The sequence below is a fragment of the Lepidochelys kempii genome, chromosome 9 (assembly GCF_965140285.1).
Source record: "Lepidochelys kempii isolate rLepKem1 chromosome 9, rLepKem1.hap1, whole genome shotgun sequence".
NCBI lineage: Eukaryota > Metazoa > Chordata > Testudines > Cheloniidae > Lepidochelys > Lepidochelys kempii.
In genome coordinates this window covers 3,718,445-3,738,828 of record NC_136388.1, presented here as the reverse complement: position 1 = coordinate 3,738,828, position 20,384 = coordinate 3,718,445, and the positions used below count along the sequence as shown (strand labels likewise).

General features: G+C 45.5%; 1 protein-coding gene across 9 annotated transcripts in view; it reads left to right on the top strand.

Moving 5' to 3' along the window:
* The first annotated feature begins 9,625 nt into the window (after nt 1-9,625).
* Nucleotides 9,626-20,384, top strand: part of IL1RAP (interleukin 1 receptor accessory protein) — a 65,356-nt gene continuing 54,597 nt past the window's right edge. For all 9 annotated transcript variants that reach the window (XM_073359027.2, XM_073359029.2, XM_073359028.2 and 6 more), the window contains exon 1: nt 9,626-9,736. The gene's annotated coding sequence lies outside the window, so the exon portion shown is untranslated. The remainder of the gene's footprint in view (nt 9,737-20,384) is intronic.

The following is a 20,384-nucleotide window of genomic DNA, read 5'->3' as shown; positions in this document are numbered from 1 at the left end:
TTGACTTCAGGGGAGCTACTGATTTACACCAGTGATGGATCTAGTTGCTTATTGAAAATGTGCTGACATATAACCGCGGGGTTCTAGATTTTCAGTTGTAATAAAACTGGGATATTAATATCAGAGCCCTGCTTACCAAGGTTGCCTTACACAAATAGTGGGTAAGGTTTTCTGCAGCCTGTGAGTTTGTTTCTTTAGCCATGTAACCTTTTAAGGGTTTTCCGAAAGCAATCCTTAACTCACTTACACACAAACTGTGAGTCTAAAGGTTAACAATTCCTTATTACTGCTGAAAGGAAATCAAAGACTTAAAAGTCCATTGTCAAAAGGATTTTTCTTTCATTTTTTTAGGGAAAACAATGAACTGCTGTTGATTACAATAACCCCCTGGGAGCTGCAAGGAGAAATTTGTTCCTCTATTAAATGTGCAGCTATTTCCTCTGTTGCATGACCACACTCATTTATTGTTTGTTATTGTTACTGTATTGTTATTGTGCAGGACGGTTGCTTCTAAGATCTGGGCCCCCAGAAGTTTTGTTTTTTAGAAAAAAAGAGTATGGAAACACTTATTCTAATTAAAAAAATACACAAAGAAATACACGAGTTTTATAATCAAATAAGAGAAAAAAAGTGGTATGTTATGTCTTGTGTCTACTAGCCATTTCGGTGTCCTTTAAGTGTGTCATCCTATTTAGGCGGTGCAGAATGTCAGCATTGCTAAGTGCTTTTCCTCCCTATAATGGGCAGCTAAAAACTGTCATCTAGTCACAGTACACCGGAGCAAGATGATTTGTGGAGGCCTTCAAGCAAGAATCCCAGGTTGCCACCCTGTGGAATAGAATCTCACAGTAGGAGACCTACCAACATCACTGAGGAGGCTTTTAGATGTTCTAACTTTGGGCAGGTCTACACTCTGGGGCTACATCGGCGCAGCTGACCGGAGTGATGCCAATTTTTATAAAAGGCTCCAGAGGCAATCTCGGCAATTACAGGCTGACAAGCCTAATTTCAGTCCGAGGCAAATTGGTTGAAACTATAGTAAAGAACAGAATTATCAGACACATAGATGAACATGATTTGTTGGGGAAGAGTTCAAATGGTTTTTGTAAAGGGAAATCATGCCTCACCAATCTACTAGAATTCTTTGAGAGGGGTCAACTAACATGTGGACAAGGTGGACCCAGTGGATATAGTGTACTTAGATTTTCAGATAGTCTTTGACAAGGTCCCTCACCAAAGGCTCTTAAGCAAAGTAAGCTGTCATATGATAAAACTGAGGAAGACTGGTCCTCTCATGGATCAGTAACTGGTTAAAAGTGAGGAAACAAACGGTAGAAATAAATGGTCAGTTTTCAGAATGGAGAGCAGTAAATAGTGGTGTCCCCCAGGGATCTGTACTGGGACCAGTGCTGTTCAACATATTTATAAATAATCTGGAAAAAGGGGTAAACAGTGAGGTGGCAAAATTTGCAGATGATACAAAACTACTCCAGATAGTTAAGTCCAAAGCAGACTGCAAAGAGTTACAAAGGGATCTCACAAAACTGGGTGACTGGGCAACAAAATGGCCGATGAAATTAAATGCGGATAAATGCAAAGTAATGCACATTGGAAAACATAATCCCAATTTGATGGGGTCTAAATTAGCTGTTACCATTCAGCAAAGAGATCTTGGAGTCACTGTGGATAGTTCTCTGAAAACATCCACTCAGTGTGCAGTGGCAGTCAAAAAAAGCTAAGAGAATGTTGGGAATCATTAGGAAAAGGATGGATAAGATGGAAAATATCATGTTGCCTCTATATAAATCCATGGTACACCCATATCTTAAATACTGCGTACAGATCTGGTCGCCCCATCTCAAAAAAGATATATTGGAATTGGAAAAGGTTCAGAAAATGGCATAAAAATAATTAGGGGTATGGAACAGCTTCTGTATGAGGACAAAAAGAAAAGGAGTACTTGTGGCACCTTAGAGACTAACCAATTTATTTGAGCATGAGCTTTCGTGAGCTACAGCTCACTTCATCGGATGCATACCGTGGAAACTGCAGTAGACATTATATACACACAGAGACCATAAAACAATACCCCCTCCCACCCCACTGTCCTGCTGGTAATAGCTTATCTAAAGTGATCATCAAGTTGGGCCATTTCCAGCACAAACCCAGGTTTTCTCATTCTCTGCCCCCCCACACACAGACTCACTCTCCTGCTGGTAATAGCCCATCCAAAGTGACCACTCTCTTCACAATGTGTATGATAATCAAGGTGGGCCATTTCCTGCACAAATCCAGGTTCTCTCACCCCCTCACCCCCCTCCAAAAACCACACACACAAACTCAATCTCCTGCTGGTAATAGCTTATCCAAAGTGACCACTCTCCCTACAATGTGCATGATAATCAAGATGGGCCATTTCCAGCATAAATCCAGGTTTTCTCACCCCCCCACCCCCATACACACACAAACTCACTCTCCTGCTGGTAATAGCTCATCCAAACTGACCACTCTCCAAGTTTAAATCCAAGTTTAACCAGAACGTCTCGGGGGGGGGGGGGCAGGAAAAAGCAAGGGGAAATAGGCTACCTTGCATAATGACTTAGCCACTCCCAATCTCTATTTAAGCCTAAATTAATAGTACCCAATTTGCAAATGAATTCCAATTCAGCAGTTTCTCGCTGGAGTCTGGATTTGAAGTTTTTTTGTTTTAAGATAGCGGCCTTCATGTCGGTGATTGCGTGACCAGAGAGATTGAAGTGTTCTCCAACTGGTTTATGAATGTTATAATTCTTGACATCTGATTTGTGTCCATTTATTCTTTTACGTAGAGACTGTCCAGTTTGACCAATGTAAATGGCAGAGGGGCATTGCTGGCACATGATGGCATCTATCACATTGGTGGATGTGCAGGTGAACGAGCCTCTGATAGTGTGGCTGATGTGATTAGGCCCTGGGATGGTGTCCCCTGAATAGATATGTGGGCACAGTTGGCAATGGGCTTTGTTGCAAGGATAGGTTCCTGGGCTAGTGGTTCTGTTGTGTGGTATGTGGTTGTTGGTGAGTATTTGCTTCAGGTTGCGGGGTTGTCTGTAGGCAAGGACTGGCCTGTCTCCCAAGATTTGTGAGAGTGTTGGGTCACCCTTCAGGATAGGTTGTAGATCCTTAATAATGCGTTGGAGGGGTTTTAGTTGGGGGCTGAAGATGATGGCTAATGGCGACCTACTGACCGCTATTCCTACCTACATGCCTCCAGCTTTCACCCTGAAGTCACCACACGATCCATCGTCTACAGCCAAGCTCTGCGATACAACCGCATTTGCTCCAACCCCTCAGACAGAGACAAACACCTACAAGATCTCTATCAAGCTTTCTTACAACTACAATACGCACCTGCGGAAGTGAAGAAACAGATTGATAGAACCAGAAAAGTTCCCAGAAATCACCTACCACAGGACAGGCCTAACAAAGAAAATAACAGAACGCCACTAGCCGTCACCTTCAGCCCCCAACTAAAACTGAACAAAAGGAAGTATTTCTTCCCTCAACGGACAGTCAACCTGTGGAGCTCTTTGCCAGAGGATGTTGTGAGGGCCAAGACTGTAGCAGGGTTTGGGAAAGAACTGGGTAAGTTCCTGGAGGATAGGTCCATCAATGGCTATTAGCCAGGATGGGCAGGGATGGAAAACCATGTTGTGAAGTGTCCCTAGCCTTTGTTTGCCAGAAGCTGGGAATGGGCGATGTTGGATATAGATATTCAAGCCTGTCTGTAAAGGCCTATACTCTAAGAATTTAGGTGTATTCTTATCACTTAGCTAGTTCTAGAGGTATAAAAGAAAGAATCAAAATCACTGTCTGCTGCTGAAAGGGCCTTCTCTTACTGTGACAGTCTGAGGCCCTTTGCTTAGGCTAAAGCCTCTGGCTAAGCAGCAGAGACAGTCATAAGCTGGGAAGCGACCGGTCACCTCCTCACATTCCAAACTAGTCCCATTGAAATAAGGTGCTATTGGGCTGTTAGGATACACTCCTGTCCTGATAATGCCTGTCGCCTCCAGAGAAAGGCAAGTGCCTAGAAGATGTAAAAGGAAACGTAGTTTAATAGCATCCTGTCTGGCAAGAACTCACTTATCAATAGCTGGGATGTGAAATCCTGACTTCTATATTGTTTTGCCATTATAGTTCCCACTTTGCCATTGTTTCTCTTTATAATCTCTGTCTGGTTCTGTGACTGTTTCTGTCTGCTGTATAATTAATTTTGCTGGGTGTAAACTAATTAAGGTGATGGGATATAATTGGTTACATAATCATGTTACAATATGTTAGGATTGGTTAGTTAAATTTCAGGAAAATGATTGATTAAGGTATAGCTAAGCAGAACTAAAGTTTTACTATATAGTCTGCAGTCAATCAGGAAGTGGGTGGGTGGGAAATGGGAATCATATTTTGCTAAAGGGGGAAATGGGAACAGGGAATGGGGGTGGGGAAATTGGAATCATGTTTGGCTAAGGGCAGGAATGGGAACAGGGACACAGGTGTAAGGCTCTGTGGTGTCAGAGCTGGGAAGGGGGACACTAAGGAAGGAAACTGGAATCATGCTTGTTGGAAGTTCACCCCAATAAACATCGAATTGTTTGCACCTTTGGACTTCAGGTATTGTTGCTCTCTGTTCATGCGAGAAGGACCAGGGAAGTAAGTGGGTGAAGGAATAAGTCCCCTAACAGGCGACAGAGAAAGGTTCACTTGATGATGACCTGTTCTGTTCATTCCCTCTGGAGCACCTGGCATTGGCCTCTTTCGAAAGACAGGACACTGGGCTAGATGGACCTTGGGTCTGACCCAATATGGTCGTTCTTATGTTCTTAGGATGGGTTTAATTGAAAACTCCAGATTAGACAACATTTACAACATCTGGTACATTTTAATTTCTGGTCTGACTGGCAACAGAGTGGGGATCAGTTTTCTATGCGTTATTTTGGCAGAAAAGTGGAATTAAAATGGCTTATATTGATGGATTTCATTCAAAATGTGAATATGGGTGGTCAAAATTATTGGTGGGCTGCGAAGATTTGATCCTTTAGATCTCAAATTTAAATGTGATCCAGATTTGTATGAATGGATTTGTATAATATGTGGGCAGTTAGGTGATATAATAGAGCAGTCTGGAGGGTGGAGTCCAATTCCTTCTTGGAAGGTATCCACATAATCAAACCTACCATTCACAACTGGACATGGAGTGGAGAACCTGTGACTACTTAGACCATGGAGATTTACAGCAACTCTCCTCTTGCTCCTTGAGGACCTAACCCTAACCCTAACCCTAACCCTAACCCTAACCCTAACCCTAACCCAAGAGATGGGTTAGAGATGGACCCAAATGGAACCACAAATCTGATCCTTCTCACTCTCAGTTTTCTAGGGTCTCATGTGATGTCTTGGGTTGGTGCCTGAGTTAAACCCAGAAGTGGCCTGATTTCAGATCTGGTTTGGATGTGGCCCATGATGGCAGAAATTGTCCAAAATCAGCTGACTTTGGGGCAAGGGAAAATCTAACAATGCTATGGCACATTGTAACATGAATCTGAGCCCAGAGTCTTCCTATAATCTGAGCCCCAGCATCAGACTGACCCTAACCAGAACATGCCCTCATCCGCCTGCCCCTAGTTACAACACCTTGTGCAATAAAATGGTCTGCCTGGAAAGAACATGTATCTACAAGAACCTTACAAGGGCTCCTCTCTGTAATATGGCATAAATCTAAAATGCTCAGCCGCTGTGCAAACCCGTGTCTGCCTATTTAACTTCTCCATATTAAGCTGGTGGAAGGACCTAGTACTCATGTGTGTAGAAAGATATCTCACCCTTGCCAAGTCTATTCTAATGTCTTGTACTTTAGCTGGAAGTCAGGTTACTGCTCTTCCCAGGGACAGAGTTGCTGTGAAATGTATCCAACACCTTAATTTATAATTCCATAGACTACAATTTCATGTACTCTAGCATTTGCTTCCAGGATCAGGAAGGAGGAATAGTGGTTTAGGTGAGTACGAGGACAGTAACAAGCAAGAACATGTCTTCTGAGGATTATAAAACAGCCTTGGACTCACCATGTCAGAATCATTGGAAACAAAATGGGGAAACCATGTGCAGGAATCTTAAAGGAGAGCCACAGGAACAGGACAGGAGCCACAAAACCAAGGTCTGGCTCCTTAAAGATTCATGGAACTTCTCCCAGCAGTTGTAGTACTAACCCCAGTGTTTTGGATTAATCCCAGTGCCTTTTTTTCTGTCTATTCTAATTCCCTCTGTGGTTTCATTTGGATACAATACTCTTCACACCATCATTCCTCACTGTTGCACAGTGTTCTTGCTGGTTGCTGCTAAACAGCTGCTGCACTTCAGCCTGAGTGAATAATACAACAACAATAATAATAATTAATAGTAATTAACATCTTTTATACAGTTCCTTTCTTCCCAATCATTTCAAACTATGTATTCAATTAACTGCTCTTCATACTGAAGTGCAGTCACCTTTGGGGTGTAACCCCCACAGGTGTTTAACAGTGCAACACTATCCAACAGCATAGGGCAGGCAGCGAAGAAGACTGGCAATATTAATTAATCCTCACAACATCCGTGAGTCTAGGTGAGCAATATTATTCCCATATCATTAGTTGCAAGCATTTTTAATCTACAGACAGCAGCTGTATGGAATGTTTGCTGTGAAACCACAACGGACTGGCCTGGTTTGGGATTTCAGTACTGGCTTTATTATTGGCTCATACTCCCTGAAAGGTTTGCTCATGTTCATGAACCTTTCAAGTGAGCCTGATGCTGAATTGCATCAAGATCAGGGGGAAATTCTTCATTTTGCTGCCAAGGCCTAAGTAATTTTGATGAAGTTATAGCTTTAAGATTTTGGAGTTGTTTGAACCTCAGGTGCTGAGTGAAACTGTGTGTTTGTGTGTGTGTGAGTGAGAGAGAGAGAGAGAGAGAGAGAGAGATCAAACATTAGTATTACTGCAGTACCAAAGCTCTTCCCTAAGATTAATTACTAGGCTCTGTACAAACCAAAGTAAAAGACAGTCCCTGCCTAGAGAACCTTGCAATCTAAGCAGACAATGGGAAGATGAGTGGGATACAACATAAAAGCAAAGTGTTCAGGGTGATAATTGGACCTTGGCTTTTTAGTTCCATTTTCCCCCCAGGACCTCAGGACAGATGACATAGAGATGGTGGAGAAGAGAGAGGGATAACTGCAAAATATGTACGTTATTTATATACATTCTTTATATGTGCATGGATCAGATCCCAAAGAAACAGTTCTCATGAATGCCTGTGAAGTGGAACCTTGGAGTTTTTCCTGGCTCGGATTTTAGACACACTTTCTACTGTAGTGTCACTTCACTGCAACAAAAACAAGGAGGAACCCGGTGGCACCTTAAAGACTAAAAGATTTATTTGGGCATAAGCTTTTGTGGGTAAAAAACCCACTTTACCCACGAAAGCTTATACCCAAATAAATCTGTTAGTCTTTAAGGTGCCACAGGCCTCCTCATTGGTTTTGTTGATCCAGACTAACACGGCTCCCCTCTAATACTTGACTCACTGCAACAGTTAAAGTTAGGGAAGTAAATTCAGACAGTAGAGGGCACCCTGATCCTGATGTCATGTGCAACCCATCATCTTCTCCACAGGGCCCTACAAACCAGAGGGTCCTTTCAATTCAGGAGTAAGAAGGCGGCCTTTCCTTTACTTCTGTCTGTGGCATGTTCCTTTTGAAGAACTGCTTCCTCCCACGGCTGAGAGACCTGCAATGGAGATCTCTGAATCACAGAGTCTCAACAAAGAGGCCATCTACCCCAGCAGGGTCATTGGGACTACTCTGCAGCGTGCATGTCATACTTTGCTGCAAGCGGGTCCCATTTGCTCATAGAAGCCTCTCGCAGAGCATGGTGGGTGAATTCATCCCAGAAGCTGACTCCCACTTCTCCTTTTCTCCTAGGGGGATGCATCCACCTTACTGTAAGGAATGTGAACACACCACCTGAAAGCATGACACCCTTCGACCCCCATTTGGGCGATACTGTAAGATTTCCCTAACTTGTGGTTACTAGTGTTCCCCTTGTGTTTAGTTACATGGGCCCAACAGTTTGCAATGGGAGTCTGCAAAAATCTAGTAATTATAATAAAAGGGTGCATGACTTCTGAGCGTGCCCGTGAAGGCCAGGTGTGCTCACACTGCTCAGGTATTTGCATACTTGCCATTTATTAATCCATGGGCTGCTGTGAGTGAAGCTGAAGATGAGATGGAGTGGTTCGGGACAGCTCTGTTTTTATGGGATGGGTGGCACACTGGTGGATGAAGCAGTGACCTCCACTGCCCACATGTTCATGCCCACATGTTCATCTGCTGGGGCTGTTGCTGCAGAAGATAAAATGCACTCTAGAGGAATTATGTCAGGGAAGTTCTCTGGCTGGTGTTCTACAGGAGGTCAGACTAGATGATCACAATGGTCCCTCCTGGCCTTGGAATCCATGAAATGGCAAAAGCAAGTAATTAACTTGCCAGGGTCTTTATTATAATCCTGACCTGTTCTCCAAGCATTAGCTCTGGGAGAAGAGTCACCATGATCCTGGGTTCCCTTCCCCCTCTGTTGCTGCCGCGAGAGACTCCGTCCCCCTAGTATGGCTCTAAAGCCTCCTAGCAGCGTGCCTGTCCTTTGTCCCTTTGAGGTGCTCTTGTGCGTCCAGCAGGCACGTCTGCCCCTCAACCCACCCGGCCCAAGGGCACCAGCTTGAGATGCCTGGCAGATCTGTGAAGCCTTCCCTATTTGCATTCATTTTAAGGCAGCTTAAAAGAATTGTGGGGATGGATTTTTTTGCAGGGTGTTTTCAAGAAGATACTTAAAATCTCCCTCTTACACATAGTTCCAGCCTGACTTCTCCGGCTCTGTCACTCCAGATGGTTGAAGGGGTGTGTATGAGACAGGCAGCGGGCTAGGGATGAAGGGGCGGAGAACACAGAAGCCGCTTCCCCACCTCCCCGCCATCCCTGATGCCTCAACAGTAGTCTTCCCATCCTCCAGCTGTGTGAATGCAAGACCACCGGGAAGGGCAGAATCCCCTCCCTGCTGCGGAACAGCTGGAGCGTCTCGAAGAGAAAAAGTCTCGCTCTTTTTTTTTTTTTTCTTTTGAACACCGGGAAAGAAAGAACCCCCCCCCCTCCCGCCCCAGGCTGGCCCATTCGTAAGGACAGAATCTCCCTTCTTCTGCTGCCCATCTGCCACACCTGGAAGGGCAGAACTTGCCCCTCTGGCGCTGCACGTCTGGAAGGGAATGATCCCCCCCCCCCTTACCACTCTGCCCTTTGCACATCTGGCAGGGCAGCATTTCCCTGCTCGGGCTGGTCCGTCTGGGAGGGAGCCATTTCCCCGCACCCCTGCCCCCCTTTCCCGGCACATCTGGCTCATCTGGAGCGCTCGTGGGGCAATCCAGACTCCCAGCTGCCAGGAAAGCTCCTCCCCCCTCCCCTCCCCAAGCTTCCGCCCCTCCTGCCGCCGGGAAGGAAATCCTCCTTCATTTGCATAATAAGACGTCACTGGGGGAGGCCGGGCCAATCAGCCCCGCGGTGGGCGGGGCGCGGGGAAGGCGCCGTAAGGACAAGTGAAGAAGGGGCGGCGGCGCTCCGGGTTCGCTGGGTGCGGGACCCGCCGGCTGCGCGGTCCCTGGCGCCCCGGGGAAGGTGAGTGAATCGGGTCGGGGGGGGGGCCCTGCAGGGCCAGAGGTGGGGGGTCCTGCCGGGCCAGAGGTGGGGGGTCCTGCCGCGCCAGATGTGCAAGCGCAGCAGCAGCAGGTCCGGGACTCCGGATCGACTCCCCTTTGCCCAGCGGGGCGTCGCGGCGGGTGGGGGGCTTGTCTCCCCTCCGGATCCTCTCCGGGGCTGGTGTCGGGAAGCCCCGGCCCCGCTGCCGCGGAGGGTCCCTCCCGCCCGTGGCACCCCGGCTGGGTTCCTTCTCGCCCGGTGCTGGGTCTGCCGGTTCCCGGCGTGTAAACGGTCCCTGAGCGCGGCTGCCCTGCGCAGTGGGGCTGCCCGGACGCTTGCGGTCGCTGCGCTGCGCTGCGAGACGGCAGGCCTGTGGCACGCGCGATTTCGCCAACTTTCAGCCCTCTGCAGCAAACACGAAATGTGTGTGTGGGGGGGTGTTTGTTGTTATTAAATCTTAACTGTGTTTTATTTAGAAAAATAATAATCCTGCACAGTCTCCTTTACTTTGTGTTCTAGCTCTGCCACAGAGATAGCCCTAGGCAAATCACTTAACCCCCCCCCCCACCTCGTGCCTCAGTTTCCCCGTCCACAGAGCGGGGAAATTAATTCGACCTGGTGAAAAAAGGGGCACAGTAAATCACAAACACGAGCAAATTCGCACACACCAAAAGTCCCTTTATCTGAACATTTTCAACCAACTCTAGTAAGTGAGCAGGAGGGAGCAGAAAGGTTAAAAGGCTTAATTCATTTACGTTTGTAATGTGTTTTGAGATCCTTCAAGGAAAGGCATTGTAAGTAATCACTGTTGTTATGAAATGGAGAACCTAAATAATGAGCTTTGTAAAGTAATGTACTTTACTATTTTTGTTTCAATAAATGTAAATACATCAGTTTTCCAGATCCCCAAGATCACTTAGAATAGTAGAAATTAGGTGGAAAGGAAAGATGCACTAAACCGAGCAAGATATATTTGATAGAGGACGCACCCAGTATTAAAATGATGGTAGCTAAAAGGGCCACAAAATGCACACCGCAGCTGCTTCAGCAGCTTCACCCGTATTCTCTGCATTATCTGAAATGCAAACTGATTTGCTTTAATTCTCTCCTTTGGATGAGGGTGTGCGCAGGGAAATTGGACATGTTGATTCCTGGCCACGCGTCCAGTGGCACGGGGTGTAACTCTAACTTTCATCTCCACTTCAAGCAGAAGAGCCTTCAACAACTGCACTCTTCTGCTGTACAAGCGGGTGAGGATGGGTCATATTGAAGACACAACACGAAAATAGAATGAAAAGGACATATCCTAGCGTGCAGCGGTCCCTCCTGTTTGGCAATACAGAGAACAATCTGAAACTGATTAGTCGCTGGCAGCAGCCGGACCCTTTTCACCATGTGTGCTTGTGGAGGTCAGCTGCCTGCAAATGCAAAACATTCTGTCGCAGTATTTAGCAAGAAAATGATGAAGTCTGGCTTGTTTTGTTGGAGCAGGGAGAAAGGCAGAGCATGGGGGCCACATCTTGTAAGCCCTGCAGTTCTGTGACCTATGTGGGTTTCATTTTTATCTGTTTTCCACATGGGTTGATTAATAAACACCACCAGGGACTGTCTCTCACAATGTATTTGTACAGTGTGTAGAAGAATGGGTCCCTGATTTTGAGGCCTGTAGGTGCTATTGTAATACAAAACACACACACACACACTTTTGTGGTCTTCCTGCTGGCCACTCTTTCGTGGTTCAGCCAGTGATGATGCACTGGCAAAATGTTTGAAACGTCCTTTACTATTTTAACTAATTGGCTTTATTTTCATTTATTTTGTCATTGCACCAACTGCTTCTTTTATTTCTGAGATCCCAGCATGCACCTGACCAGATGTAATTAAAGCAGTTAGTTTTCCTGACGGTCTGTTTTTAACTCTGCTGCCTTCTTTGTGGTGCCCAGCTGGTCCCTGAGCAGACCTCACTGAACTTAGATTTGCTGAGCTGCACTCCTCAGGGTTGACCTTGCGAGGTGCTGAGGGCTTCCTACTAGGAGCCATGCCGTCAATGCCTGCTGAAGTCCATAGTTAGGCCCCAGCACAGTCTTCTGTTCCCACTCATCTCTTACCATCCCCATGAATTTTATTTCAGTCCTTGACAAGCAGAGGACGCTGCCAGCTGTCAAACACTCTCTCCTTTTAACAGGATTCTGGGGTGGCACAGGCAGAATGCTTACTACATTGCAGAATGCTTACTACAGCTGATGACGTGTGAGAAGGAAAGAACCCAGATTGTCTTGTAGAGCCTGAGCTGAGTTTTCAGGGCTGGTAGTTAGAAAAGTAACCTATGTGTGAATGTGTATAAAATATGCCAGCCAACTGCTCCAGCCATGCTGTGCTGTTTTTTCATTGACTCTTACAGTCAAGGTGAATTGAAGTGTTTTAGAAAATAAAAATGTATACACCTAAAAAGACAAATGGCTCCATGTTAACAGTGAGCTGAGACACTTGCAGCATTGAAGATCTGAGTTCAAGACCTCCTTGGGGTGTCTTTCTCCCAGCACAGCTGGTGGTTTTCACCGACACCGAAAGCAGAGCGGAGAACTGCATCCTTGGACAGTCCTGCTTATTTAGCTGATTTGGTAGCACCCTGTGGCTCACAGCCGCTGTTCCTTCCAGCAGTGCTGTCTCAGCAAGGTAGATCAGATGCAGTGGCAGAAGGAAAGCATCGAGAGTTGTCATGTTTACCATGCGTAAACTGACTTCTCTGTTCTCCAGGCCACCTTGGAATCTGGAAATCACTTGGAGGCAGAGCTCATGTGAATTCTTTTTGAAGTGTGGAGCTGCGTGGCCCGTAACCCCACCCCACTTGGCTACAAGCTGCTATCAGATGAATATATCATCCTGCAATTAGGCTTCTGCTAGATTGACACCAAATAACCTTTTAATTTGGGCCTGAATTTAGGATTTTTTCCCCAAAACATAAGGCTAATTTAATATTTCTCTGAAAAAAGCCTATAACATTGCAGCATTCACAGGAGGGACAAAACTTGAAATTGGAGAGAGACGAAATTGAATAGTCAGTTTTTGTTGTGTGACCGAGAAAGGCAGAAGTACAGCAAAAATAATGAAAAAGCAAATTGGCTTTTCAAAGAGTCTTCTGTTTTAGTAATCGAAGGTGTTGTCAGGACTGCAAGGACAGTTTGTTAAAAAGGAAATGTTTTATCTGTTACCGTCTCTTTAATTTAGATGCACAGTGGTTTTTTCAGCTTTCTAGATTCCTTGTATTAGACAAATCAAAAAGCAAGGCAGACAATTTTTGTCATAGGCCTTGATTCTGCCTGCACTTATGTACGTGAATAACTTTATTGCATGTGAATAGTTCAACAGGTCCATTCTTGTTAATAATTTACTCATGTCCATGAGTGATGGCAAGACACTGGCCTTCATGCTTAGAGCTGGATGTCACATTATTATTAATTATTATTATTAGGGCTGTCAAGCGATTAAAAAAATTAATCGTGATTAATCAGGCAGTTAATCACACTCTCAAACAATAATAGAATACCATTTCATTAAACATTTTTTGGATGTTTTCTACATTTTCAAATGTATTGATTTCAATTACAACACAGAATACAAAGTGTACAGTGCTCACTTTCTATTTATTTTTGATTACAAATATTTTCACAGTAAAAAAGAAAGAAATAGTATTTGTCAATTTATCCAATACAGGTACTGTAGTGCAATCTCTTTATCATGAAAGTTGAAAGTACAAATGTAGAATTATGTACAAAAAAAACTGCATTAAAAATATAACAATGTAAAACTTTAGAGCCTACAAGTCCACACAGTCCTCCTTCAGCCAATCACTCAGACAAACAAAGTTTGGTTACAATTTGCAGGAGCTAATGCTGCCCGCTTCTTTTTTACAATGTCACCTGAAAGTGAGAACAGGCATTTGCATGGCACTGTTGTAGCCAGCGTTGCAAGATATTTACGTGCCAGATATACTAAACATTCATATGCCCCTTCGTGCTTCGGCCACCATTCCAGAGGACATGCGTCCATGCTGACGACGGCTTCTGCTTAATAACAATCCAAAGCAGAGCGGACCAACGCATCTTCATTTTCATTATCTGAGTCAGATGCCACCAGCAGAAGGTTGATTTTTTTTAAATTTTTTTTTTGGTGGTGGTTTGGGTTCTGTAATTTCCGCATTGGAGTGTTGCTTTTTAAAGACTTCTGAAAGCAAGCTCCACACCTCATCCCTCTCAGATTTTGGAAGGCACTTCAGATTCTTAAACCTGGGGTCGAGTGCTCTATCTATCCTTAGAAATCTCACATTGGTACCTTCTTTACGTTTTGTCAAATCTGCTGTGAAAGTGTTCTTAAAACGAACTGTGCTGGGTCATCATCCGAGACTGGCAGAATGCGGGTAAAACAGAGCAGGGGGCATACAATTCTCCCCCAAGGAGTGCAGTCACAAATTTAATTAACACACTATTTTTTTAACGAACATCATTAGCATGGAAGCATGTCCTCTGGAATGGTGGCCGAAGCATGAAGGGGCATACGAATGTTTAGTATATCTGGCACGTAAATACCTTGCAACGCCAGCTACAAAAGTGCCATGCAAATGCCTATTCTCACTTTCAGGTGACATTGTAAACAAGAAACGGGCAGCATTATCTCCTGCAAATTGTAACCAAACTTTGTTTGTCTTAGCGATCGGCTAAACAAGAAGTGGGACTGAGTGAACTTGTAGGCGCTAAAGTTTTACCTTGTTTTGTTTTTGAGTGCAGTTATGTAACAAAAAAAAAATCTACATTTGTAAATTGCACTTTCACCACAAAGAGATTGCACTACAGTATTTGTAAGAGGTGAACTGAAAAATACCATTTCTTTTGTTTATCATTTTTACTGTGCAAATATTTGTAATAAAAAATAATAATATGAAGTGAGCACTGTGCACTTTGTATTCTGTGTTGTAATAGAAATCAACATATTTACAAATATAGAAAAAACATCCAAACATATTTAATAAATTTCAATTGGTATTCTATTAACAGTGCAATTAATCGTGATTAATTTTTTGAGTTAATCACGTGAATTAACTGCAACTAATCAACAGCCCTAATTATTATTATTATTATTTATTTGTTTTACCGTAGTGCCTAGGGGCCCATTGTGTTAGGTGCTGTACAAACACAGGACAAAAAGACACTCTTGCCCCAAACAGTTTACTGTCTAAGACAAGAAACAACAGATGGATATAGACTGATGGGAGAGTACCAGGAAACAGTGAGACAATATTGGTCAGCATGATACACAGAACCTTATCTAGCTATATATTTATACCAGGGTTATTAAGAAGCACACTACATTTTTCCTCAGAGGGATTTTACATTTGTTTTGCCTTTTTCTTTTTGTTTACACTTGTAGTTCTTTCTTTCTTCTTGATTGTTTTACCTGTGGTCCTAGAGATAAATAATGACCTAACTGCTGTTAATTCCACTGTAGGGGAGTCAGATTTTTGAACGGGTAGAAATCATTCCCATCTGTTAGGTTAACACTAGTGGTTTAAGGTGTTACATTGTGACTTGGGACGAGGCCAGATGTTCTGTTGCTTGATTTAAGATTCTCATGGTGATATTTAATCTGGCTTTTTTAATCATTTAAGAAACCAAGAGGAATGTAGTTAGATTTACAAAATGCATTTGGGCATATGCTTAACATGCTTTTTAATAAAACCCTAGCCGCTCAGTCTTGCTCATGCCGAAGTCAGTCGTTGTTTAGCTACTGACTTCTATGAGAACAGGAACAAGCCCTTATTCCGGCAAAGGTTTTACTGAAAGACGTCTATTTTTTCACAGCAATAAATTGCATTTCTATTGCTCCCATCTGCTGGGGCTTCCCATGTGCCCAGCTAACCTGCCAGAAGACAGTTTGTTCTAAGGAGAGTCGCTACATAATTTTTGTTATTTAATCAGGATTTAAACCCATGTTTTCAGTGGCGGGTAACCGGTGCATTCATCCATGACACCACCACGGCCTGCAGAACTAAGGGAATTAATCAAATATTTTGCACCTGCATGGTATTTAATAGCCTCACATCTCTAAGCACTTGAAAAACATTGATTAAGATTCACACTTTCCCTGTGAGGTAGGAAGGTATTATTGTACTCCTTAGGTAGGTGGGGAAACTGTAGCATGGAAAGCTTATGGCCCAAATTCTCGTAAGAATCCACTAATTTAGGGCATCTCAGTTTTCGGGACCCAGATCTTCAAAGGTGCGTAGGCACCTGACTCCTGTTGCTCAGTTTGAGTCCCTAGGTCCTGATTTTCAGAAGGGCTGACTACCGTGAGTGCTCTGTACCTCTGAAAGTCTCACGTTTAAACAGGAGGTACCCTAAATTAGGGGTCACTTAGGAAAAGTTTTCCAAAGGGACATAGTCAAGGGCGAAGCAAATCATGTGCAGAGCCGGGAGCAGAATCCTAACTCCTAGTCCCTTGCTGTATTAGTACCACAGTGCAAAAGGTAGGCACAGTGCAAAGCCAAACCAAAAGAATCCCACCTCAGCCCACTTTGATGTGTCACTGATTGCGGATAAAAAGCCCTGAGCTGCGTAGAAATCCTTTACCCCTAAGTCTAGGGCTTTGCAACCAAATTTTAAATACAGATAAACAATTTATTTTCCTCCAAATGGTCCCGCCCTTATTTACCAATGATTGAGATAAGGCAGGAAAATCTCTACACTGTTGCATAACTCGGTCAGCCTGGCAAAGACGCGGAGGTTGGTGTGCGCACGCTCATCCGAGCTGAATAAACACACGCTCTTGCCCAAGGAGTGTCTCCTGGCTGTCGAAACGCTTGACTTTAGCCACCCTGGCTTGATAAAGTTCAGCTAGAGGCAGGCGACGGGAGGTGGGGCGGAACAGAGGTCTGGGGAATACCTTGGCGGTCTGTCTGACACGCCGATGCCTTCAGACAAATAACATCCTCCCTCCAGAATAATGGGCTGTGCTGAGCCCGGGAACTTTACCCAGTGTCTGAAGGGGACAGTGGTGGTCTGAGCTGGTCCCTTGCACATTGCTGGCCCTGTTCTCCCCGGCTGGTTCCCAGAAAATGCCCACCTAGCCCTTTCCTGCCCACCGACCTGCATCGTTGGGGGTGCGCTGGCAAAGCAGACTTATGCTCCCCATGCTGTTCCAGGCGGGTGTCTTCAGAGAGGTGTGCAGCCTGCCTCCTCACCCACCCCTCCAGCTGCAGTGGGACCCTGCAGCTTCGCTGCTGGAGTCCTCTTCGCTGTGTCTGAGAAGCTGCAGAGCATGCCGGACGGGGGCGAGCACGGCCCTTAGTGAAAGGGGCCAGGGTGGGGGCAGCTAGTCCAGGTGGCTGCAACTGGTAGCCAAGGTGTGGCTGTGGGGAGAACTGCGCCAATGGGCAGCCCCTCGAGATCATGGTTCAGGGTAAGTGGGGACCCCCAGGCCTGTTCTGGGGAGGGTGGGAGCTCAGCTGAGCCCTATCTATCTTTCCCTGTCCCCAGTGAGAACCTCTCCCCCTTCCTGGAGCAATATGTCAGAGGAGCAGCCTGGAGCTCTCCTCCCGGGTCAGCTGGAGCCTGAGGCCCTGTGCAATTCAGTAACCACATGCTGCCGACAGGGCCAGGCAGACCTGGGCTGGGAGTGCTGAGTGGGCCAGGCTATGGGACTGTCAGCTGTTTGGGGCAGGGACTGGCTTTTTGTAGGGAGTGTGCAGCACCCAGGACAGAGGTGCCTTGATCCCTGCCTGGGGTGCCGAGGCATCACTGCAAAGCAAATAGTAATCAGTAAGAGTACGGGATGGGAGATTGAATCCACACCGAGGGGCTGGGAATACCTAGCTCCCTGAATGCAGCGTTCCTGCCACTTGGCAAACATAGTGCGTCCATCCCTCCTGGACTCTCCACATTACAGAGGGTCCTAAGTTGGCAGAGGGGGTGAGCGTGTCGCTCCAGGGCCATCGTCTTCCTCTCTCGCTTCGTGTTTGGATGGGTATAGCTCAGCACCAGTGATTCACGCTGTGCAACTGGCCATGGTTTTTCATCCCCGCCGCTTAGCTCAGGGCCGTAACAACATACGGCAGTGAAATTCAAAGGAGCCCTTTGCATATCCACTGGGTGCACTAAACAGGTATTTGCTGATAAGCAGTGTCAAGGGGCGAAAGGGGAAATTTCGAGTTTATTTATTTTGTGTGCATAGATCTTTCTAAAGGAATGCAGCGACTGAGCAGGAAGGAGGCTGCGGGGTTCGGTTGTGGGCAGTGCAGATTTTACAGTAATAAAGCACCCCCTTCCTGGCATCTGCGACTCGAAAACCCCAGGATTGAGACACTTGGAACTCACAGAGTGGGGGGTTTTTAGCCTGAAGTGGATTGTCTGCCTTGTCCCTGTGCCTCGCAGCCTCTGGAAATGTCAGCAGTGCATACATTACTTTTTGTTTGTCCTTCAGCTTGGGGGATAAATTCATTGACCTTCTGAAATCAATTATGTCCTCCCTGAATAATAAATATTGAATGATCATCACAGCATTCCACTGCTGCTTTGAGTTCCGTTCCAGCCCTCCCTTCTTGTAAGTGCAACATATCACGAGACACAGGTTCTCGTAGAAGGCTGCTTGCTAGCTAGACGCTTTCCATGGTACTTTAGGGTCCCTTTGTTTCAAGGTATGTTTAATACTGCAAGTGAAGGGTGCCGAGTTATGTCCTCTGGTCAGGTAAGCGCAGGCACAGCCAGGACAAGTTCCCCACGCTCAGTGGTGTGCTGGGAATATCTTCGGGTCATCTGGAAACCGCCTTGTTAAAATCCTCCCTGCCAATTTAGGGAGCTCACCCCTGACTCCCTCCCGCCAGCGATCATCTGTCTTTAGGGCTCTTAAAAATACTTCTCAAGAGCAGATTTGTTTTGCCATCATAAGCCATCCATCCAGCAGACTTACCTGGCCACCATCACCATGGTATCTGAGACCCTCACAGTCTGTATGGTGTTGGACCTCCCAACACCTGTATAAGGTAGCACAGTGCTATTATCCCCATTCTGCAGGTGGGGAACTGGCGCACCGCAAGGCTAAGTGACTTACTCAAGGTCCCACAGGAAGTCTGTGCTGGAGAAAATCAAACCCAGTTCAGCGTCCTAACCATTTGGCCCTCCTTAGTGCATTAGATTGCACCATGTATCAGGTCTCTCCTTCACTCACCGCTTCCCATTAACACTGCTCAGTGCACTCAGTGTGTTTTTTCAGGAATAAAGTATAAACCTGGTCAGCAAAAATCCCACCCTCCGATGAGTTTGTTTCCCCGCTGGCATCTCCTCTTTCCCTTGTTACGATTATGAGCAAGTGGTTTTGTTTAAATGGGGTTGGGGGGAGGGGAGGGAATGAAAAGATTACACTGTCCCATACTTGGTCCCCTCAGCAATTCACTTGGCCCTGCCCCCTGGCATGGGCTTCAACAGAGGCTAAGTGGGACGCTGCTTTGCAAGGACGCGTTGCTAAAATATTAGGAGCATGTCACTGTCCCAATTGCCTCACCAGTGCTCCTCAGCCCCTGACCTAGGCTGGATTTGAATTGGCTGCCTAGAGGTGAATGGGTCTTTTATTATTTATTTATTTATTTATTTATTTTCACTCTCACTGAATTGCAAATGGCTAAAGGAATTTTAAGAAAAATCAATATCTAAATGACATCAAATCTGCCTTCTCGCAGAGACATCGGGCCCAATCCAAAACCCATCTGAGCCAATGGGGATCTTCAGCGGGAGTTGGAACAGACCCCAAGTATGGAAAAGCTCAGTCCTAAAAGGAGGAATGAGTGAAAGAGAGGATTATAACAGACGCAGCTTTAACAATAGCCATTGCTGTCTTGTGTCTGCTATAAAGTATGGAAATTATAGACACGCTCCAAGGAGAAATGGATGCACGGTTTAAAAAAAAAAAAGTCAGCTTTGCTTCTCAGCTCCGGTCTCAAACACTTGGGTTTTGTCTACAAGGGGATTTTAGCCAGTCAGGCAGTTCTGCTTCTGCAAATCCCTAGGTGGTTTATACCAGTGCAGCTTTCCTCAGAGTGCCCTGGACTAGTGGAAATCAAGCTACATGAGTGTAAACTGTGTCTTTGCTAGGGGTTCCAGAGGAGCAGCCGTGTCAGTCTGTATCCGCAAAAAGAAAAGGAGGACTTGTGGCACCCTAGAGACTAACACATTTATTTGAGCGTAAGCTTTCATGAGCTACAGCATCCGATGAAGTGAGCTGATGCATCCGATGAAGTGAGCTCTAGCTCATGAAAGCTTATGCTCCAATAAATGTGTTAGTCTCTAGGGTGCCCTAAGTCCTCCTGTTCTTTTTACTAGGGGTTGACACTGGTGTAGCTCCAACGATTGGCTCCAATTCCAGTGGAGAAGACGCCTTAGCTGTTGAAAACTGTCTGTGTAGGCCTGGGTGCGGAGCTGGAAATGTAGCAACGTGCGTGGGGTTTGGTGATGATTGCACAGCAGAGGGTGGGGGGAAAGTGACGTTTCATGGTTCTTGAAATGGGACATTGTGACACTTGGGAACTTTTCTTCGCTGATGTCTGGATGAGTGACTTGCTGGGTCAATGGGCGGGCAGAGAATT